Below are 24,372 nucleotides of genomic sequence, written 5' to 3'. Positions count from 1 at the left end.
TATAGTTATACATGTTGGCATAAATTTCTAAAGCTGACTAGAGATTTTGTGTCCATCAGTTTTTGGGTGTCCAGTGAAACTCATTAAGTTATTTCATGGTCATACCAAATCATTATTCACTTCGGGAAAAGTATACTGTATCTTTATCTCCATACCTGTAGACCTGTTGTCTGTGTCTGCATATGTGAATTGTGTGATAAGCAAGAGAGACAAGGGTTGATGAATGTTTAGATCAGGGCCCAGATCAAGAAAACGACTTAAGTGAAAGTTAGGTGCCCAAATCCAAGTGAGTGATCCAGAAAAACCCCACCTAATCCTTGGGCTCTTGAAGGCCTGTAAATGCCTACATATTCACCAATAAAGTACTCTTTGCACTCTGAAGTGGTGCAACTGCACATGTCCAAGCCAAGCATCATCTTGACATAGCTAAGCAGGCTCAGAACCTGTCACAAGCCTAAGGCAGTTAGAGATTCGCAGACTAGGCTGCCCTTTGTGCAAATCCCTAGAGGGGGTTGCTTAGGATGCAGACTTGTGACTACATCTCCCCATTCCCTGACTAAGGAAGCTGGGCACCAAAGTCAGGGTTTTGAATTCCACTCTGACAGGTGGGCTACTAAATCCCTTTTTGGGCCTGGCTGAAGGAGCCAATGGGTATTATTTCATTAGTAGCTCAGAGGATGGAGCATCATCTCCTGAACTGTCTGTAACACAAGGGCATTCTGCTGTTTGTTTAGATATTTGATACCCCTAAAAGTATCTCTCCAACACTCCACAGAGTCCATTTTTTGTTTGGTTGAATCTGAGATTGACTCATCAATGTTTCAAATAAAGATGAGCCATATCAGAACTGTTCTGTAGATAGCCCCGACTTGACATTAAAATGTATAGGTCAATTTGTTTTTATTCAAAAAATGCAAACAGATGCATCAACATGAAGAATTCCCTTGTGAGCAGCAGGCGCATGGCTGAAGGTGAAGCGTGTGGTTGAGCGAGACCACCACGAAAATCCAACCAGCAGTGTAAAATGTTGTTTCTTTGTACCTGAATAACAAGAAGGCCTTCGCCTGTAGCAGTAAGAAATGGAAACAAGCAGCAGCCAGAACATCCTGTCAATAATGTCTTTGGGTTTAACTGTTTCCAGTGTTAGGTACCGGCCTAGGTTTTATTTTATTTTTTAATGCATTCTTTCCTGCCGGCCATTGTTGTGTAGCTAAACTGCCCTTTTAAGGAAGACGGATGTTTCCAAGTAATCACAGCGTTTCTATGTTGGTCTTTTTTCTCTAGAGGGAAACAAGCTGGAAACAACAAAGAGCATTTAGAGGTCATTATGAAAGGTGAAGTCCTGGCCTCACTGAAGTCCAGTAAGGGGGCAAAAATTGGACAAAAATTGGGCAAAACTGGGGACTCAATTGGGACCCTCTTTTCACCCACAAACCTATGAAGTGTTTTGGAAAGCTCATCGCCGAGAAAGGAAGGACCAGTCATTAGGTCACTAGTCTGAGAGATACAAGTTTTGGTTTCTTTTCTCTACTCTTCCACAGGCTTCCTCTGCAACCACAGACACAATCACCATTACTCATTTCTCCATCCATGCAATGAGGCTAACAACACTTTCCTACCTCACAGGAGTGATGGTTGTGAGCAAAAACAGTCAAGTTTATAAAGAGCTCAGATACTACCAAAACAGAGGCCTTATATAAATAGAAAATTTCTCCTTTAGGATGTATTGTGCACCCACTAAATATTGTATTTGCTTACTCCACATTTTTTCTTAAATATTGCCATTGCCAAAGAGGCCGTTGTGTCAGTTGTTAGGATAAAGGTAGTGTTATATATTTTTTCCTTTAAAACATTTAGAATATAGACTTTAAATATGTAGATTACAAACGTATTTAGATGTATCAAGTGATGATTCTAGTACAGCGATGACAAACATTCATTCTGAGCTCTTATATGGACTTGTGTTTGTAGAAGGTGTATAGACATGCATTCTCATTTCCTCACATCTCGGACATACAAGGCAATAATAAAAGCAAATGTGTGAATGGAGCTTTTCACACTGTTTTTTTTCAAAATTTAAAAGTTGTCTCTCCCTCACTTTGGGCCACAATTTTACATACTCTGTTAAAGGAAAACAGATCTGTTCCATAACTGAGAATACAGGTATATGAAGTGGTGCAGCAACCTTACCAGGGAGAAGAATATGATAATATTCATTGACAGGGGAGCTAGGAGGAGCAATTATCCCAAGCTGTGCCTTTCAGACAATGCTGACAGGTTTTCCACTTTGATGAGTACAGCTGGGCATGTGGTGCAAGGGCAAGAAATTCTGCCATGGCGGGAATACGGGAAGTCAGGAACGGAAAGGAAGAGAAAGTTCTGCTAGTAGAGTAAATAGCTAGTGGCACAGAGAGTCTTTCAGAGATGCTCCCCACCCACACATGGGTATACAGAATGCAACCTACCATGTCTGTAGTGACTTCCCTACAACTACACCACTTTGTACTTAGGTATGAATCTGGTCCGATACCTTAACCTGCACAACCCAGGAATTGTGGTGTCAGTTGGCTTGTAATTTAAATATGCTTTTTTCTATTCATAATAATGGGGGATTTCTATAGAATTTTTTCATTCTTGAAGCACTGTGCAGATGTTAGCTATAGCTCAGTGTGCTAGAGTTAAAAGTAATGAAGTCTTATAACGTTCATTATCGGGTATGACATAAAACTTTTGATTTGTTTGGATCCAGAGTTGCAATCCAAACCATCAAGGGGTTAGCCAATGACTTTGGACCTAGTTTCAAATTTCCCCTGGTTCAGAAGGGGTATTATTGTTTGACCCTGAAGTCAGTATGATGTTGTTATGCTCAGAGAATAGAGAGGGCAAAGTGATTTGCCTAAAACCACATGGGGTTACATTGTTGGAGACATGATTAGGATCCCCTGCTTACCAGGTCTGTACTCAGACCATTGTAGACTGCTTCTGTCATTTATGTTGGTTCTTATTTGAGATTAAAGCCAAGCACAACCCTAGGTTATGCCTCTGTCTGGGGCAGTATATACCATTTTTTATAAATTTTGTCACTTGTTTTGGATTGGTCTGTTGATTACTTGGTTGTCCCGATTATTGGCTAGGGTTCATTTAGATCATTTTCTGTAGTATTCTTTGGAACAACTTTTGTCCAGTGCATCTGATTACTTTGACTTTTACCTGCTGTCTTGCCTTAATGAGCTGAATAAATGGGTTCCCATTCTCATTCTTAGTCCCATTTCCTTTCAAACATCCCTTCCTTGGCTTTGCTTTGTAATGTTTTCTAATACCTCCCCCGACAGTTTAAAGATTTGGTATAATTTGCTAATCAGTCAAATAGTTCAAATAATGGAACCAAAATGTAGGTTGTTAATTATTTTTCAGTACAGTGGCAATTTAATGTGTTGCAGTGGAGCCTTTTGGTAATACCTGAAATAGCTTTGGATATATATTGAGATCTAGAATAATAATTTGCACTTACTTAACATCAGGCTTCTGAGGATTTCAAAGAACTTTATAGCATTAAATGAATGAAGCCTTTTACACAAGTCCCGGGGCAGACGGAGAAGGTGGGACACAGAGAGGTGAAGGGATATTATGCTGGTTAGTTGCGGAGGCAGGAACAAACCCAGATCTCTTGGTCAGGGTCTTTGCCCGTATGGAACAGCAAGGGCATTTGTTCAAGTGTTTGGGCCCTGCAAGTGGTGCGTGCTGCCCTGTTTGTATGCTGCTCTGTCAGCAGGCCTGATTAAGGCTACTCTACATGGCCAGAGTGCTTGTCCTTGGAGGACATTTCTGTGTTGACCTGTTGCACAGTACCCCTACTTTGGTTGCCCTACAGATGCCACACCTAATGTTGAAAGATTAATTCACTCCATTCACTTCCTGTCTCTTCCTTCAGGGCCTTCTTCATCCCCAGCTAGCCCAGGAGTGGCTCCTTTTGGGACTCTGGAATTTATTCCTCCTTTCTTTTTCTCCCCCATCCCCACCTCATCCCCTCTCTCCTCCAATAGCCAAGGACCTTCTCTCCTCCCTTGTGGCCCCTCATTCGCTACAAAAGTGTCTCCTTCTCAAGTTTTGGAGCACATCTTTCCCCAGTGCCTGCAGTGATCTCCAGCAACCACCACAGTAGGTGGGCTCCTTTCAGGATGAGGAACTGATCCTGACTCAAGAATGTGTTTGGGTGAGAGGCAGAAGATGGACATGTTATATGATGAGTGGATATGTGAGTGATAAAGGGAGAGAATGAATGAATGTATGAATGAATGAATGAGGGCTTAAAGGCCAGAAGAAATGAGTGGGTGGGCAAATTAGAGAATGCATGAGAAGGAAGGAAGGAAGGGAGAGAGAAGAGGAAGAGGGTGATGGGGTAGGGGAGAGGGGGAAGAGAGAGAGATAGAATATATACACTTTATTTTCATTGGCTGGACCAAAGAGTAATATTTTGTTTACTGTGTTATGCATTATATAGTACTGAGATATGTGCTACATATTTTCTCTCCTAACATTATCAGCATTCAACTCTGGGAAGTCATGTACCTATATTTTGCTACCTCTCTTTAGAGTGGACACACGTAATAAATATTGCTATGCAGGGTCCTAATAGAATTATTTCAGGATAATAGGTAATTTGAAATTCTTGCCCTTTATATTAAAAGGAAGGCCAGTGAGTAAAAACTACACTCTGGTTAATCCCTTTAGCAATACAAGATGCCATGAGTACCTCCACTGTGTGCTAAGGCTACTCTTGAGATATGGTTATCAGCTGTCAGAGTCTGTGTTAACTCTTCTGTAAACAGGTGCATCTAGCTTTGGAATTTTTTTCCCACTAATTGCAATGAAAATGTAATTGCTTAAGGATGATCTCTAAGTTATGAAAGCTGTTTGTGCCTTTTTCTGCTTTGGTTTCAGTAATGGCTTTACATTGGTGATGCAGGGGTTTGCATTTAAATATAAAATGAATCCCCTGGCAATACTCAGGTAGAAATGTAGGGTCAAATCTCCCCTCTGAAGATGTATATATGACTTTGTTAAAGTGGACAGATGGTGCACATGAAGAAGTACTAGATTAGAGCAATAGTGCTTTAAATCTCCTATTCTGCTTTTAGTAATGGCTTAGAAAGAAGGCAAAATATTTTCAGGATTCCCCAGTTTGATATATGGCATTTAAAATTACATTATATTTTACTTGCAAAGTGCTCTTTCACTGTTAAAGTTTACATTTTCTAGTTGTAGATAAATACAGTTGCTCATTAAAAATAGCTGTTGAATAGCTAATGAAACAGCTATAAACAACTGTTCTTACTAAGATCAGATCACAGAATTTATGCTACAAGATCTATAAAATGCCAGTTTGATCAGTCCAGATAAGTACATTTAACAGTAGTCAAACTTTGCAGTATTTATACACCTTCCCTGTCAGTATTCAAAATACTGTAAAAATGGGGAAACTGAAACAAAAAGTGGTTGAAAATCTTGATGAGTGCTACAGAGCAAGTTTGTCTTTTGTATACATATCAAATTCTTGATGCTTGGACCTGTGCCTTAAGCAGTAGGTCATATGACCTTGTTCCTGAATGGGCAAAAAATTGTGAACAGGTCTGTAGTTCTAGCAAATTATGCTCTGACCTGAGGATTCCCTGTTTCAAAATATTTGGAAGTAACCTTTCAGTTTCTTTACGGAAATTGTGTACAACTTAAACAGATTTTAACACTCCACTATGATGGTATGTTATGGAATAATAAAAGATTGATTTAAAGCTGTTAGATTGACTCTAGTGAAGAGCAAATATCCGTCAGTCCAGTCAGCCAATCCAATCAGCCAACAAAAGGTTGCTTTTGATAGCCTACACAGTGCCTTAAATTAAGCAAGTTTTCAGACAGGTTAATAATGTATTTGATTCAAGACCTCCACATCCTGCACATCTTTCAGATCTGATAATAAGGTGGCCTTTGGTCTGACATTTTGTTGTCCCTGGGTTACTGAACTATGGAACTCTTTAGCCCTGAGAAGTACTAGACACATCTAGTTGTAAGAATGAATGCACAACAGAGCACCAGGAGTATCTCATTTGGCTCCTGTAGAGGACTAACAATTCTCATCGAAGTGACTCATCTCCACAACAGTGTCAGATTCTATTTTGAATATCAGGCTTCATTGGAATTCTTTAAAGTTAACTTTAGTGCAACTGTGTTGCTCCTGACTGGCTCCTGAGATTCCTTTTGGCTGTATGTTTTATTATTTTTATTTATTTTTTCCAGTCCTATTATAGTTTTCTTTTCAAAAAGCAGGCTGAGCTGACTCGCTGCTGTTGACTCCATGACCTGCTTTCCATTTAAACCTCCACCTTCTCAAAAAGTTTAGTAGCTGGCATAGTCTCCCCTGAGCTTGATGTCTAAGCAGTGGACCAATAAAAAGCAAAACAAAAGGTAAAAACTCCTCTTTGCTTGTAAGACAGATGCAAGTAAATCCCTGTTTTTCTGACTGTTGAACCTGGAAGGACCTGGAGAGACAAAGAATATACTTCATGTTAAGCAAAGAGAGCTGCTTGAAATAAAAATATGTCTGTTGCTATATTAGCTATGTGGAGTGTTAAGCGAAGAATGTTTCCTATCCCTGATACTAAATATGCTGAAATGATAGTTAGATGCATTGTAGTCTAGTGTGGAGTCACTGGAGTGGGAGGTAGTAGCCCTGGACTCCATTTGTGGTTCTACCACTTGACTTGTAAGGCTATAATTATTTACCTCCTCTGTGTTTCAGTGTATCCAAGGGCTAAGTGGAAACTGTAAGAATAAGTACTGTAGCAATTGCTGGGCCTAAAATCGTTTAGGTTCTGGCCAGACCAGAAGAAAACACAGTCCCTACCCCAGAACACTTGAAGCCTAATTGTGTGACTAAAATTAGAGTTGCTATTAAGAAGTATTCTGTGATCACAGTCTCTAATACCTGAATGAAGACTCTGATCATGCTGCTGTAAGTTTCCTGATCTCTGAGCAGACTCAGGCTGAATTGAGTATGTTAGGGGAGCTGACAGATGTGCAGCTCCCTGCTGCAACTCATGGCACTTCACAGAAAGCAGTGTGAGTTACAGCGAACCCTCCAACCCAACAGATGTTCTCTGTTTGGTTGGAGGCAGGGACTGAGCTCCACTTCAGAGATGATAAAGGAGAGAGAAGCTGGATCTCTCCAATCCCACTCCCTTCCCCCCAGATCTAGGGCTGTCTTCAGGATGGGAGTGAGGAGAAAGCAGGAGAGGGAGCACTGGTTTGTGGTGTGCCCAGCTGGGACTTAGAGAGGGGACAAGTGGATTGGAGCCCCCCACCTCAGGGGGGCTCTAATCCACCTGCCTCCCCTCCCCCCCGCCCAGCACAGGCTAGGCAAACCCCAGGCCAGAGCTCCCTCCCCTGCCTTCTCCCCCATCCCATCCTGATGACAGCACCAGGGGTGGAGCTGGGCTGATGCAGCCCAGTCCTGCTCACCCACAGAGACAAACAGAAGTTAATGAAGGTGCTCCGCTTTGGAGCACCTTCATATGTTCCATAGTTTCATAGTAGCTAGGCTCAGGAGGGACCTTATCAGATCATCTAGCCCGACCCCTGCCACAGGCAGGAATGAATGCTGGGTTCGGAAGACCCCAGACAGGTGATCGTCCACCTCCTCTTGAATTTGCCCAAGGTAGGGGTGAGGACCACTTCCCTGGGAAGTTGGTTCCAGATTTTGGCCACCCTAACTGTAAAGTATTGCCTTCTGATCTCTAACCTAAACCTATTCTCCATCAGCTTATTACTATTGTTCCTCATCACCCCAGGTGGTGTTGGGGGGAAAAGAGCTCTTCCTATTTGCTGATGATCTCCCCTGATGAGTTTGTAGGCAGCCACCAGGCCCCCCTCAGCCTCCTCTTGCCAAGGCTGAATAGGTTCAAGTCCGTCAGTCTCTCCTTATAGGGCCTGTCCTGCTGCCCTCTTACCAAATGGGTGGCCCTCCTATGAACTCTGTCCAGGCTGGCCACATTCTTTTTAAAGTGTGGTGCCCAGAACTGGACACAGTACTCCCTCATATGGGCCCTCATTAAATGCAACAAGCATGACTGGGCACTTTTAAAGCACTCCGCAGCCATGCACTTCTGTCAGGGCATGACTGTGGAGTGCTTTTAGGAGGTCAGTTGCACAAAAATATCACTTCTGTCAGCACCTTAAATGTACTTTTTCTCATGGTAAGCCAGATTTTTATGCTCTTATAACTAAAAATTACAACAACAATAATTCTCACCTTCCTCATTAACTGTGTTGAGAATAACAGGAATACTGTATAGTGTTTGGTAGCTTTCCACCAAAATATGAGCTTTAGTTTTATCAAGTGGCTTACATGCCTTATATTAATAGAAGCATTTGTTTTATTTTTGTAAATGTTAATAGAACTAGGTTTTGTTTTGATTAAAATAGTTACTTAAAGTGTTTTTACCACTGCAAAGGAAGAGCATTATTCTAGCACATGGAAATCTTCAAGTGAAAACAACTAGAAACAAAAGTAAAGCTGATAACCGTATTTTTATTTCTCCCCAAAATAAAACAAGAGCGAAAATGTTAATAGTAGAAGATTAAATTAGATTTAAAAATTGTTTCAGCTTAATAGCCCAAAGTGTTATTAGTAACACAGGTAAGGAAATTACTTAATAAAAAATATATGATTCTTATCCTGACAGTGTCCCTCTTAATTAAGTTATGAGATCTTAGATGAAAGATGTTATAAAAGTGCAGTGTGTAGCTTTCATTATTTATAAGAGAATGCCAAAGATCTAGCTCAAATTGCTTAAAGCAAGGAAAATGGCATCAGAACCTATCATTCCATGGTGGGTATTTTTAAAGGTTCCTATCACCATGGTATCTATAATGCTGTATTTGACTAGCTTCTTAAATGCCTGCAGGAATGGCAGGTATTTGGAAATAAGTATGAACCAGTTATTTTGGCCAAGTTGGTACATTCCTCGCATGTTAAACTAAGTGCCTCTGAAAAAAAAAAAGGCATTATTTTCAAATGTGGTGACTGTGATGAAATAATGTTTGAAAGTCTGTTTATCTACTGCTCACCTAAATTACTACTTAGTAGAGCTGCTAAATCAGTCTTTTGTTGCACATGTAGTTTCTCACAGATTTTTCAGCTATTTGTATCAGGCAGTTAGTCTAGCATCCTCTCAATTCCTTGCATTGTGTGAAATCCTGCTTATCAAGCAAATATTGAGCACATCTGCACCACTGCTCATTTCTCATGTTTAGTCCCATTGCCTATTCTGGGCCTACTTCAGTGAAAGAGCAGAGTAGTATTTGGCCCACGTCTATGAATAATCTATCACAGGTGGCCTTTAGGGTTGGTGGCCTTTAAATATCATTATCCCCTGTTCTGTGGATGTAATCCTGGCCCCATTAAACTCAGCACCCACTGACAGCAGCAAAGCCAGGATTTCATGCTAAGTATCCAATTTGTGAGCCCTTTGGGGCAGGGGCCTGCTGCCAGCTTTTACTTGTTCTCTTAAGTGCCTCCCACATTCTTGGGCACCATAAAAATAATAAATAATATATTATATTAAGTAGGCATCAAAATGATTTAGCATGAACATTTCAAAGAGATGTACTTGGAACATATTTGAAACCCTGCCTTTGAAAAAACCTCCTAAATAATGCACTTAATAAAGCAATTTATCTTAAATGCTTGATTCTGTGAATATTGTTGAAGTGCTTAAAATATGCAATTGTCTACCCCATCTTCAAGGAAACTACGTAATGTCTTAACATGATTATCACGTTAAACCAGTTTTCTATAGTGGTTCAAGCTATAGCTCCTAAACTGATAGAATGTAATCATGTCTTATGACAATCATGCCTGGCATAGAAAATGAATGCAGCGAAAGCTTCTGCTTAGATTAACTCTGTGCTGCTGATGTGTTCAATGAGCCTATTTCCTGTTTTACTTTATAAGGCTCCCTCTTCTAATCCAGTCCCTTAGAGGCATTTTATCTGCTAATAAGCGTAATTACAGGCATTCCTGCTGTCATGTATAAAATTATAATACGTTTATTTTTACTTGGTTGTGGGTTCAGATCTGCCTAAGTTCCTTGACCAGACTAGAAGTTTCACACACACATACTTCTGCAGGAATTCACTGGCACACCTGGGTTTGTAGCTTTGCCCTATCTGAGCATGTCATCAGTCACCACTGAGCTAGTCACAGCTCACTGCATGTATGGTTTTTTCATGATCTTTGCAAAGGTATGTATAGAGTTACACCCCTTTAAACCTTGTACAAAAGGTGACCACAAGAGCAAAGCATTTAAAGTACCAGGGCACAATGTTTTGCAGTTAGCCATCTGTGTGAAGAGTTTTAGGTAGCCTTCTATGAGGAAGGCTCAGATTTTAAAAGGTATTACAAACTCTCTGAAAACTCAATGCCATAAATTATTCTTGCCTCAGTCAGCAAAAGGGGATAGCAAGCTAAGCTGCAGGCCTTATGCTGCTGAACTTAACCAATTATTCTACTTTGACTCTAACCACTGTTTCCTGTTTTAAACTGATAAAAATCACCTTCGCCAAGTTCTGGCCTTCTTTTAACCTGCAAGCAATCAATGCAGTCACAATCTAGAAATCTACCAATAGGTGCCAGGACCAAGCTTTTGCTAGGATACTGCCAACAAGAGATACTGAACTAGGTCACTTATAAATGTAACTTTTTCACCCTTGCTTAATTTTGCCAGTGTTTGTCACAACTAGCAAATAACTTCTATGCTGCTTAACTTGGCAAACAATAAGTAGCAAAGTGGCTGAGGCATTAGATGTGCGCAAGTCACTCAGTGCTTGGATGAAGGAAACCCAAGTTTCATATATGTGCAAATCTATATGCTACCATTTTTATTCTATGAAGTTTGCATGAAGCTCAAAATACAAGTGACTGCAGTGAGCTTATGGAAATTGGTGCTAAATTATTAATTTTGATGTTTTATCAAAAATATCTGACATGTCTCCTCTGCCCCTAATCGAAGAACCTAGCACACTCTCTCTGAAGTCAGTGGCACCTGCCACTGATTTGAATGATGGAAGTACTAGGCCATCGGTTTTGAAGAACGATGTACTGCTGTTATGCAATAAGCAGATGTGTGAATCAGCCAGTAGTGCAAAATCCTAGTTTTTGCAGAGTTTTTTGGGGGGGGAATAATGTGCTTCTGAGGAGCTGCAAAAATGTTCAAATTAATCATCTGGACACAAGTTCATGAGTCTAGGGATTCAGTATGGTGTTAGCAGAAATGCTGCTATTACTAGCAAAAAGGTAGGGTAGGTCACTACATTCCGTTGAGAAGAAATATCATTCTCGTATCCTGTTAAATTCCACTACCTAAATGTGAGCAAGTGTAGAATAGCTTGGACTCAGACAACATCAATAAAACCTGTAACTATTACTAATTTCACCCTCACTAATATTTGTCCTATGCAACTCTTGTTTCCTCTTTCTAATTCACACTATAGCTGAGGTTTTTGTTTATCCACATGAGTAGACAAGCTCATGAAATGGTCTCAAGCAGCAAATGGCTTTGGAAGCCAGACAAAGTGAACTAATCTCCAGGTTATAAATGTATTGCAACGTGAAAGGGACAACTGCTTCATCAAGCAGCAGGGTGGGGATTTCTGAGAAAAAAGCTGGTGGAGGGAAAGGAAGAACAATATCGCTGAGAGAAAAACAGTGCATTAGATAGAGATCCTATGCTACCATAGAGAACAGTGGATAAGGAAAAGGAGAAAACAAAGACCATCTGACGAAAAAGAGAAGAAGGCATTGGCAGGTTCCTGATAGCCATGCTTTGCTTTGGCTTAAAAATGAGCACTGTGACCATTAAAAACCCCTCATCTGTTCTTCAGATTGGGGGGAGGGAACAAAGTATGCTGTTCTCTCCAGATGAAACTCACTACAGCAGTCCAAAATAATGTTCAAAGTCTAAATCCAACTGTCCTCATTCAGTGAGAACTTCCATTGTTCCACTAAGGGGTGCGTGATAGGTAAGGTCTATGAGGACATTGGGTCTACCATTCTTGGGGTTTTTATCATTGGAAAAAGCTGTTGGCTGCGGGGTGGGGAGCCTTGAGTACAGGAGGGAATGTCACCCATATGTAAGTCAGAGATGAATAGATTCCCTTTTTCATTTCTATCCACTTCCGCCCCGCTTTTTCATCAGTTACAGTTTACCAGTCTTAGGAAGTTTCAGCCCCAAAGAACTTTTCAGAAAGTTATGGGCAAATAGAACCAATGGAAAGTATCTTACAACCTGTCTTGTAGCATTGGTATCAAAGTGTGAACTCTAATGAATGGTTTTGATAGCAGAGATGGGATGACAGCAGTTAAAACTAGTTGGACGTTCAGGAGAAAGAGTGTCCAAGTGATGTGCTGCTTAACAGCATTAGAAGCCAAATCAACCTCCTATCATGCATCTTACAAACCCTGTTTCAGCTTTCTTTCTCAATTAATCTCCTGTCTCTTTCTTTCTTGCACCTCCAATGAAAAAATAGTTAAACCAGAGAAATATCCTTGTGTGGTTTTCCTTAGGGCAGTATTGAAATCAGTGAAGCGTTTATTCCCGAGCTATTGTTTTTATTAAGCGTACATTCTGATTCACACCTCGGCAACCTTCAGGGGGCTGCACATGGTGTAAATCAGGCTGGAATTTCACCCCTGGGGGTCTCTGTGATTATATTTGGGATCTGAAAGGGGAAATACAGATGCTTTCCATTTGCTTCTGAACAGACTTTTTACTGAAGGTCAGTTGCCATGACTAAATTCAAGGCCAGCCAGCTCTTTGGGGCGGGTGTAGCGCTCAGTCTCTTAAGGGACTGACGGCTCCTGTGAAGTGCTGAGCTCCACTGCGTTCTGTCGAAGTGGCTGCGTTACTGAGAGCTCATTAAAGTGCCTGGTTGCAGAAGTGATGCCTGCTCACTTCCCCAGAAGTCAGTTCAGTTTTACATTGAGTGAGGACGGAGTTAAAAACCCAGGGCATGAACCTGGTCTCACATTACCTTTTACAAGGACTTCAGCCTTCTGATTTACATCAATGTAAAGAAGCCCAGAATTTGCTCTTGAAGCCGTGCTTCAAGAATTGGTCCCAAATGTGCAGATCTTTTATTTATTTATTTTTTAAATGGACAATTGCACTAGACTTTAATAACCCTTACCTCAGAGTTCATTTGAAAGAAAACTAATAAGACTTTTTATTTGAAGAAGGAAAAGAAAAACCCTAAAAATAAAAGTTGTGCTATGCTCAGCCAGGGTGGGAAATTCCATTGTGGCTGCAAGCCCATGGCAGGTAGAGTGGAATTTAATGAAGGAAACTGCTGTGTTTTTGTGTCTTTCTGTATGTTTTTCCTTTAAAACCGAGAGCTGGGCAGGCTTCCCGTTTGACCTGATGTGACCCAAGCAAATTGCTTCTTATATAAAAACAACTGCAGACTTGGAGAATGTAAAAATGCACAGGATACTTTTTCCAACTCCGGGAAAACGAAAGCCTGAGAAACAGGACAGCCCTGTCAATACTCATTGAGCAAAACTATCACTCAAGCCTGATAAAGGGAAATTAGAACAGGCTTCCTTATGCCAGGGGGATTCATTATAAGTTAGATCTCTTTATGTTGTTATTGTGTGTGTGTTTTTTTAAATAGACACTTGCCATCAGTAAGAGAAAAATCAGTTTTTCAGAGGATGTGTTTTATGAGGGGAGGGAAAAGGACTCACTTGTAAATGGAATGGAAAGAGGGAAGGACAGAAAGGTTTTAGCTAATATTCCGAAAAGGTAAAACGAAATGATCATTTTAAAGGGGAGAGAGAGGGAGATTGCTGTTAAAAAGGTTTTCTTCTACAGGGTGTGTCTGTTGATATTGTATTCAGATGTGTTGCCTTGGCGTGCGTACTGACGGATTTATTTAAAAAACAAAGCAAAAAAAAAAACCATTGTGTGCTCGTGAAATGACTTCATAAAATCCTTCCCTTTATGAATTATTTTGATCACAGGGCTTGTTTTTTAAATTTCTAAAGTACTGTGCTTTTATTTAATTGCCTTCTTTTCAGAACTGTCTGTTCTAAAGTTGGCACCTTCCACATAACAGCATGCAGAGATTAAAGGCACGGGGAGGAGGGGAAGTCTGAAGGCTTGAATCAGGCCAGAGGGCTAGTGTAATGTGTAATCAAACTCAAATCTGCTGTGGGTCACAAGTGAAAAGAGTTTCAAGGTCTCAACCAGTCTTCTGCTGTAAAGTTTAGATTTGTTCAGTTGAAGGACAAGGCATAACTCTCTCATTGTATGGCAGATAAGAAAAAACATTGTTTTCAGTTTGTTGCTGAAAAGTGAAGGACAGGGCTTCCCAGTTAGAAAGGGACCTAGTAGGATTCTATAGGAGTCATATACTATTGTGCAAATGGATGTCATCACTGTATGTATAAGTGCTTGCATGGGGGAAGTGGCCCACGTACAAACAGAGGCTGTTATGAAAATCTTGCCCTAAAAATTAAGCTGGCCAAGAAAGGTTTGCTATTTAGCATCCCCTGGGGACTTTCACACTACAGTGCTGATAACTTGAACCAGGAAACACCCTCTGCCAGTGTTGTCGTCATGTAGGAGCTGTATTTAACCAGAAGTTGTAAGATGGTGCTATTAAACTAGGCATGAGAGGAAGCAAGTTTCAGCGATTACAGAACTAAACAGGGAGTCGGAAGGATTAGGGTTCCACTTCTGGCTGTCCCTTTGACTTGGTGAGGAACTATGGACAAGTGTCCAATATTATCATCATCATTATCATTATTATTTGGATTTAAAAAGTACAAAACATCATGGGATGTGGCTTATGCCTCTGAATCTCTTACTGAATTTTTAAAAGAAGGAATAAAATGGGTTTCAGCATGCTTGGTTCCTGAATGCGTATTAAAAGCTTCAGGATCCTTTGATGGAAATAGTTATAGCAGTCCAAACTAGAAGTAGGGATGATGCATACATCCCTCTGCCAGTATAGGTTGGAAGGAGGGATCTCTTTTTCTTCTTATTATTAATTTATTTGGCTATTTTTCAATACCCAACCCTTCTGACAGTCCTGATTTCAGCATTTGTGTGTTTATAAGAACCAGGGAAAGACTAGATTAAAATTCTAGATTGTGTTGAAGGAGATTTTGTTTTTCACTTATGCGGGGAACCCTTGTTTGGTTTCCTGGCCACCATGTTAGAGCAGACTCTCTTGTCCTGTGCAAGTGGATTCAGGAGGACAAAAGAGCATAGAGCCTTTTTTCCAGGTTCTTGAGGCTTGTTATTAAATCTCTGAGACCTTTTGCTCCCAGTAACTTCCTGCCAGAGTCTGAAATATCTACAAAGTGCTTTATAGACAGGGGCAATGCCTAAGAGTCTACTGTTTACTTCCAATGCATTCTCTTTACAGATTATACAGATCATCATTCAGCTTTTTCGGTGTTGCATTAAGATAGGTTGAAGTACAGCAGATAGGGAACCACTGGGAGGACTTTGCCAGATACATGTTAGTGTTCCTGTTTGCCATCTAGGACATCAGGTACTGCCACGGTCTTTTGAAATTTATATGGAATCGCACTGAGTTATGTGCACTTTTTTCCTCATTCTCCTTAATGCATATACACAAAAACTCCTATAGATGTTAGCAGGTACCATTCATATTTTGTTATAGGATATAGACTAAGTCATATACCTTTTTATATTTATACACACCTTTCCTTCAAAAATGGATGATTCAATACTTCTTCAGTTACACCTATGCTCACTGTTATTTTTTCAATACGATCTTGTGCACAGGATGTGTTTTTAACTGCTCTGTTTCTCTTGTACTTTAATATATATATATATATACACACACACCACTCCATAAACATGTTTCAGACCTTGCACAATTTCTATAACATACAACAAAATAAATCTATTGTATGAATCATTATAATGTTGTGAGACCATCAGTATCTGGTAATGTAGAAATGCTGCTGAGAGGTACTGCATCCAGAACTAGTTGAGATCTGCAAGGTTTGTGAAGAGAAGTTTATTGGTCTTTAGGGAAAGGCAGTTTTTAATTTACCTATGCCATCCCTTAATGGTCTGTGTGAAATACAGGATTTCAGAAGTAGGATAAATGCATACTGTAAGAAAGCAAGCTCTTTTCATCATTTAATGTGGCAAGTGATAGCACAGTGAAAAGGGCAGTTCTAGTAGACAGATTTCTCTCTGAGCATGCCTCTACATTTCTGGCAGTGAGCTTATTGGGGCTTTCTAATGGATTCCAGTGCAAGGGTTATGAACAAGAGAAAATTCAAGGGTCACTTGATCACTCATAGAAATAATTGTATTGCAATCCATGGTAAGCTCACACAGCACAAACAAAGCCAGCATAGACTCCTGGGGGACCCCAGGCAGAGGCTAAGCCAAGGGCCCCACTCTCCACTCACCCACACATGGGTGGCTTAGCTTAGTGGGGTCCCATGTAGTTGCTATGGTTGCTCACTTCTACAAAGAGTTCTAGTCCCAAAATATGTCAAAAGGTATCATCAGCCATTCTTTGTGGTAAATCCTCACTCAGAATTGTAGAAAAGTAGTGTTGGAAGTGACCTCAGGAGCAACCCTCTGCACAAAGCAGGACCATGCCCAACTAAATCATTTCAGCCAAGGCTTTGTCTACTCAGGTCTTAAAAACCTCCAAGGATGGAGAGTCAACAACCTCTCTAAAACATCCACTGGCATCAGTAGCATTATTTATAAGACTACAGGAATATGCCCAATGGGCTTGATCCAAAGACCAGTAAATTTCAGGAGAAACTTTCCTCTGAAATGTCGAGAATATGTTTTATTGATATGGCTACCTTGGTCTCAATAGATCCTGAGGCATTTACAAGCCTAGGTCCTGCTTCTACTTGATACTTACCTTATATTTAAATTTAAGCATACAAGTCGCTCTCTGTTGAACTGAATAGAATTTCTCAGAATCACTCACATGATTAAAGTTAAGCATATATATAAGTATTTATATGATTGTGTCCTTAATTTCCTATACAAGCTACACAGGGAGCTTATACAACATAAAAATATTATCACCCCTGGGTAGAAGACAGTAACTATTTGACAGCAAACAGCAACATTGTGCAATATCTGCAGGCAGAAAGTAAAGTTGAATCTTATACCCAGCTGAAATTGCAGAGTGTAATTTCCCAAGCTGCAATTTTGTTAGGGCACTGGGATAAATATACAGAATTCCTCCATAAATTTGAAATATCTCTTATTTTTGCCTTGTACAAAAGTCTACAGGTTTTATTGAGGTGTAGGAACAAAATAAATGTCAAGTCTTATTCAAGAAAGGAAACAGCCCTTTGTTTATGGGTGCATATAAAGCATTTGACAGGGTTGAGTGTCATTTTATTTAGAATTAGCATTTTTGTTTGAGGTCTGTACAGTTTGGTGCCGGCCTCCCTGTAAATAGCCCACAGGAGTGGTATGGTTTAATAAGTACTGCAATCATCCCAATTATTTGAGACTGAAATATATGCAGGTATATAATGAGTCTCTTTCTTTTTCCTCCCCTGTTCTTTGATGTAGCATATGAGCTGCTTAATTGATCAGTCAGGCATCAAGATGATATGGACATAATTAAGCACTGCATAGGGATTTTTGTTTAAGCAGACAATACACTGCTGAGCCCTACTGGCACAATATTTGGATACACCAGAGACAATCTCTGCTTGCATGTGCACTCTTTCTCTCTTCTAAGTGAAGTCAGAAAACTCCCCAGTGCTTCTAATAAATTAATTGAAGAGATTTGCCATTGACCTGATCATTTTAATAATCTCAACGGATAATGAATGATTGATTCTACACCTAGAATTTTTTCCCCTACCATGTGACCTGCTTCTGCATTTATTGGAAGCTTACCTGGCTGGACAGTAAAATCATGATCTAATTTGACTGGTGGGTGATCCAATTATTTTTGTCCATTATGTTTAAAATAAAATGGGTTGCCATTTCTCATCTGTACACATCTATTCAGTTTACACAGATTTGTTTTCCAAATGCTTAAATAAACCACAAGGAATAGCAAATCCTTCTAAATGCCTGGCCTGAAATTGTTTCTGCATTCTACTGGATGTCCTATTATTAGGAAGCTAAGCTGCACTACATTCTTTACTTCTTTGTTTTTCTTTGTGGCAGGGGGCCCCAGATGTCTGAGTCTGTTTAAATTGAGGGTCATGTTCTCATCTCAGTGCATGGAAGATTTTATTACAGCATTCCTGTTAATATTAATGGGATTCATGTACATAAATCCCAATTATATATATGGAAGAAGGAACCTATGCTCAGTGCCTTTGGAATAGTTTAAGTTGGAGAAATTGAAAAAATGAGCCATTTTATGATGGGAAAATGTTAGAGCAGGTTTTGCTCTTTCCTGAAGAAAAGTGGAAGCATATACCATTGAGCAGAAATAAGCCAGAGTGGTGAAGTTTGGTTTTAGCATCTAAACTTTTGCAAATTTTGGGAAACGCTTGGATCTTGGTGAAAAGCCAAAAGTAGAACCAGGGCTGGTTTTGGAAAAGCAGTACTGAGAGTAGTTTCTGTCAGGCTCTTAGCTGATCTGTGGTAGGATATGATCATAGAAATGTTGGTAGGTTTGGTCTGTTTTTCAGTCAGGCCTTACCTATTACATTCATTGACTGAATCACTTGAACGGAGATTGTATCTCACAAAGAAGAGCTTTAGTAGTCTAAGTATCAGTTTTGGCTTACAGGTTCCTACACTGTGTAGAGCCACACTTTTGAGCCTCTGTATGGTTGTCTCAGCCCTCCATCTTTCCAAGGTAAATCATTATGATACTCTTGTGTTTATACTGTGCTGAATTCTCAAAGGCCCCTGAGTGTGTCATAAAACATGTTTAAATAAGCAGGGCTACTTGCCCTAACAACATCCCTAAAACTTTCCTTTTATTTGCCATGTTGCCAATCTGACCACATCATTGGAGAATTTAGGAGTCCAAGTTAGAAAATAGGGATCTCAGGCATTAGGTCTTTTTTGTAAGGCACAAAACTTAGAGTCTGCAGCTGTAGGTTCTTTCCCAAGGCCTGGTGGCTGGCCTTATGCAATTTACTTGACTGCCTTGTGATTCAGTCTCTAGAATGGGATTAATGATATTACTTTGCAGAAATGTTCCTGGGACCTTCTCCATTCACGTTTGTAAGGTACAAGGAGAACATCAGATGGAAGGTGCCGTAAAACAATAAAATGTCCTCACTGTGCATCACTATAATGTAAGTTTTGGTTGAATTTAAAATTGTTTATACAGCCACAAGTCTTTGTCATTCCAGTAGCCAATGGATGGCCAAAATAATAAAGAGAGATCAAGGGATGGACTCTTGTCCAGGTTGCAGTGATCAATTCACTGTAGAATCCTTTCTGTTTTATCATGGCTTCTGTTGAACCAAGAAGCTGATGTGCGTCTCATACTCCAAAGATGCTGCATAATGACATGTGATGAAAAAACTGTTTCTCAGAATAAAAAAAAAAGCCATGCTGCTTAGTTTTCTATAGCTGGCAGATTGATTCCCTATCATAACAGTGCAATATCTCTGGAGTCATGATTGTTTCTTCTCTCTTTTTCACTGCTTGTTTTAACGTTACTTTTGCACACATGGTTTTCAGTCTGCTCTGCAGCCTTAAGGAGACCTGCAAATGTATCCCACATACCTCGTTTGATTCAGGGGGCACAGAGCTACTTTCTACATGGGGCTAAATTAAGCCTTGGAGTGCCTCAGATTTTGTAGGTCCTCTTTTTTCCCCTCCATTTTACCAGAAGGAAATCCAAGTTATAGAACATGGGCAAGATCAGGGATCGTGTCAGTGAAAAAGCTGAGAATAGAGCCCAGAGCTCCAGATTCGTAGTTCCATTGTCTTGACTACAAGGTCACCTTTTTCTTAGATCTTTTTGTTCAAACCTGTTGCAGTTTCATCTTTCATGATCTGTTAGGGGAATGGAAAACTCAGTTTCTCAGGACCCTTTACTAAGCTGTTTTACGGACTGTCAGGGAAGACTTGTAAGATGAGGTGATGCAGCTGTTATTCTTCCCTTACAGATAGCAGGCGTGACACCTTCATGTTCTATAATCACTTTTTACTAAGCATAGGAGGGAGGGAGTAGAGCCCACTTCTGAGTCTCAGGTCTGCTGTAAAGCCACTATGCTAACAGACTCTATATTGGTAACTGTGTGTGTGTGTGTGTGTGTGTGTGTGTGTGTAAAATAAACATATGTACATGAGCACACCCTGGGGATGCACTGAATTTAGTAACTTTAGTCCTAGTGACTTGGGATTAGAGAGTGGTATTTGAATTCAATGTCCATAGCAGTCTTGTTTTCTTCTGTGTGAAAAAGACTATAAATGATGCATACTCTCTTTGCAGAGTTGTTTTTTTTTCCACCAGCCACTGAACAGTAAGGTCAGGGCTGTACTTGCCTTAGAAAATGGGGAGAGACAGCTTTTTGGCAAATGTGGTCCCAAAATAATCAGTGAGGGCATTAATGATAGTGTAAATTGAGGAAACTGCTCGGAAATGGGTATGCATCCCCTGACCTTGCATGCCCTTGTTCTGGAAAAGGGTAAAGTAGCCTTCAGGGTCCTGGCTTTAGGTTTGTAAGCTCTTGAAACAAACAAAAAATGTAGACTTCTTTACGCAGCAGAGCTGGGGGAAGGGATTTGGGGTAGATGGAACGGATTAGGTAGTTGTTTGTTCATTAAGGCAAGAGAGTGGTTTGGACAGTGGAATGGGATCAAAGTGATCTTAATTTCTAATATCATCATCTCTGGCAACTGACTTCCTCTGTAAATACAGGCAAGTCACTTCACCTCTTTATTTCAGTGTTCCCATCAGTAAAACAGTGAAGATATGACACCTCTCAAGGATTATTTACTTAGCATTTGCAAGGACTTTTGAATGTAAAAAGTGGCAACACAATCATGTAGAGGTAAACAATAAACCATCCAACACCACACTTGTCTTTTCCAAGAAAATTCTGATAAACTTTTCCTGAAACCTGGGACTATTTTTGTAAGTTTTTGAAAGGGAAGGCACCTGTTACTGTTATCCTTTATTCCTTAAATGGATATTCTAATTATGTGGAGTCTGTTTAGTTTCAACTGGAAGCCAGTCAGCCCCCAAGTTCAATTACTCTGGGCTTTATTTTGTGACTCAAGCACTAAAGAAAGAAAGAGCATTAAGATTTTCTTTTTTTACCTTTGCTTTAGTTTTCTTGCGTATCATGCCCTGCAGCTCATTTGAAATGCATGGAGGAAATTCTAAATATTGCATCTTCATTGACTGGGAAATGAACAAATACCAGTCTTTGCCTTTGTTTCTCCCCTTTTTCTACCAAGTTAAAAGTGCTGTGTCCTATTTACCATGGGGTTACTTTTGCTACAGAGAAGGATTTGGTCACAAAGCAGAGTTTGGATGAGACTTCTCATCACTCCAGTTCCTTTGGGCTTGTCCATTTTTGTTTTAATTTGGCTAGCAAGCACCCAAAATTTTACAGAATTGTTTGTGTCTGATTTAATTACCATAAGAAGCCAAATGACCTGACAGTCGCATTGATTTGGTAGACTGTAGCATATAAGAAATTGTGAGTAACAAAAGCTTGCTTATACTTAGTCACCAGTTTGATTTAAAGAGTCACATTACTTTTCAATGACTCAACCTCCCTCTTGCGGGCACTGGGAAATTTAAGAAGAAAAGGCAAAATAAATTCCGGCAGCACAACAATGCCTTCCATTGTAGATCAGTGCCAGCCAGAGAGATATCAGGAAGCAACTCGCTACGCCAAATCAGCACATATTTGTTAATTCTGAGAATGTTTCGGATATTTGAGGGCAGTTTCCGGACAGAACAATGACAATGAAGAAAGCTAAAGTTACATTTAGTTAGAAGGGTGATGAGTCTTGTGTCTGGCCTTGTTCACACTTCGGGCCCTCGTTTTATTACACACTAGGTCTTTCTCTCTGTGTCAGTAGGAGTGACGGAAAACTATATGGACAAATGGAACAAGTAGCATTTCTTCTTTGAGTCCCTTCTGGGAACTAAGAGCTGTTTCCCTCTCTCTGCCTTTGAAAACTAATTTTGCATGGAGGTGGAGGTCACAATTCAGGCATCACAGTTCAGATAATTTTACCTAATGAGTGTGTATTACAATTATTTTACATCTCATCATTTTTAGGTACAAAGGAAATAACCTTTATCTTTTCTTACTTCACTCCTGTCTTAAATGCTCTTTTTTCTATATCTCCATTACTGAGTTATGTCCTCTGTAAATACCTAAATATAACAGGCACCTCTTACCCACTCTTCTCCCTTCATTATATCTACTTGACTCACAGTTCTGCTTCCCTGAATATTTCCTTGATCTCTGCGTTCTCTGATTTTTACCTCTTTCTATTCACAATATTAAGATGTCTCTTATCTCATGGACTGTATGCAGAAATGACTAAGTGAAATTCTTTCACTTGTGTTGTATAAGAGGTCAGACTAGATTACCTTAATGGCCTGTTCTGATCTTGAAGTTGATGAGCCAAATCCTGTTTCACCTTAATATGCCTAAGTGGCACTTACCAGAACAGGCCATCAAGGTAATCTAGTCTGACCTCTTATGTATGGTCCATGTAAGGACCATTTGGTAGTACTTACTACCATTTGGTAGTACTTACGCAGATTTTAGATTATCTTTCCACTGGCACAGATAGCCTTCTTTACCCTATGCTTCAGTTTTGCACATGCTCAGAATGCTTGGTACACTAAGGCTGTTTAGGCCCCAAAGGCAGATTAGAATTGCTGAGGTATACACGTGGATGCAGCAAGAAATGCAGCTCCCCAATCTAACTCATGGCGCTTCTCAGAAAGCACCTTTTGAGTCAACAGATATTAGCTGTTGGGTTGGGTTGGGAGGGTGGAGGATCAACCCCAACTTAAAGTCAATACAGGGAGAGAGGCGGTGTCTCTGCATTCTCTCCCCACTAGATCTGCCCCCCTCTTGCAGCTCTGGTGCTGTGTCGGGATGGGAGGGGGAAGAAGGCAGGGGAGGTAGTTTGTTGTGGGGGCTCCCCAGCCACACTGGAGTGGGGGGGAGCGAATGGCCTGGAGCCCCCCACCTCGGGAGGGGGTGTCCAATCCACCCATGCCACCCTCCAGCACTGGCTGGGCAACCCCCAGAATGAGTTCTCTCCCTTCCCTTTCCCCCTTCCTATTCTGAAAACAGTGTTGGGAGCAGAGTTGGGCTGCCTCAGCCGAGCCCTGCTCCTGGCATGTGCAGACAGAAATTAATGATGGTGCTCCATTTTGGAGCACACTCAGCTGAACACTCATGCAATGAGGATTCAGATTGTTGCAGGACTGGGTCCTTTAAAGTGGTCTGCAGCCATTCAGTTGTGTTTGGTCACGGCTGTAGGCCAATTTCTCAGGCCAGGTCGGACAAAAATTGCCGTGTCTGTGTGCTCCTTCAGTGTAGTTCTGTATGCGTATGACTCCATTCAGGTCCCTGTATGTTGACTGGAGAAAAATCACAGCTAGACACTGTTTGATGGAGGAGGAAGTGGGCCCTCCCACGTTTTACCCTGATAAACTAGCAGTTAGGGGCCTTATCCAAGGAGTGGGAGACCTAACTTGTGAATCTCCATCTCCTTTCTAGCAAAGGGAGGAGGCCCTGGGTTCTGTCCCTGCCTCGTGGCTCAGGTGAGATAGAAAGTTATGTCACTACTAATTATCCATTTCATCCAACAAACATGAAATGCAAGGTGAAAAAAAGTCACTGGGGAGGGATTAGAACCTAGTGCCCCTCTCTTCTAGGACAGCACCCCGCTCACTGAGCCATATTCCCTCTGGTTTGCTGTCCCCCTGCTCCCACATATCTGTCTTTCTTTGTTGCCTACTGAGCCAGCTGTCAGAGGAGGGCTGGAAGGTGCCACATGCACTTCCTAACCCATGGTTTAGTGGTTAGAATACTTTGCTGCAACATGGGAGATGCTGATGCAGAGCCCAGCTGGGTCCTGCCGGCACTGGGGCCGTTAGTGCTGCCAGGCCCATCCAAAGCCGTGCACTAGTGGGCTGGGCTGGGTCCGTTCAGCATGTAGGAGCCTGGGTCACACAGTGCTGTGTCACTGCCTGCTATGCCTGCAGCACAGCCACAGTCATGCCACCTGCTGTGACCGGCGCCACAGGGGCGGGGGGGGCAGGTGTGTGGCAGCCCCCACTCAAGCCCCTCTACTACCTTCCCACTGGGACATCCCCCCC

The 24,372-nt window shown here is 40.9% G+C and overlaps 1 long non-coding RNA gene across 1 annotated transcript in view; it reads left to right on the top strand.

Annotated features, from left to right (window-relative positions):
* LOC109304598 overlaps positions 1 to 24,372 on the top strand; it is a 589,090-nt gene that overhangs the window by 377,903 nt on the left and 186,815 nt on the right. The window lies entirely within an intron of this gene.

This window comes from Gavialis gangeticus, unplaced genomic scaffold (assembly GCF_001723915.1).
Source record: "Gavialis gangeticus isolate Ggan-Ray unplaced genomic scaffold, GavGan_comp1, whole genome shotgun sequence".
Taxonomy (NCBI): domain Eukaryota; kingdom Metazoa; phylum Chordata; order Crocodylia; family Gavialidae; genus Gavialis; species Gavialis gangeticus.
This window is presented reverse-complemented; position numbering and strand designations above follow the sequence as displayed.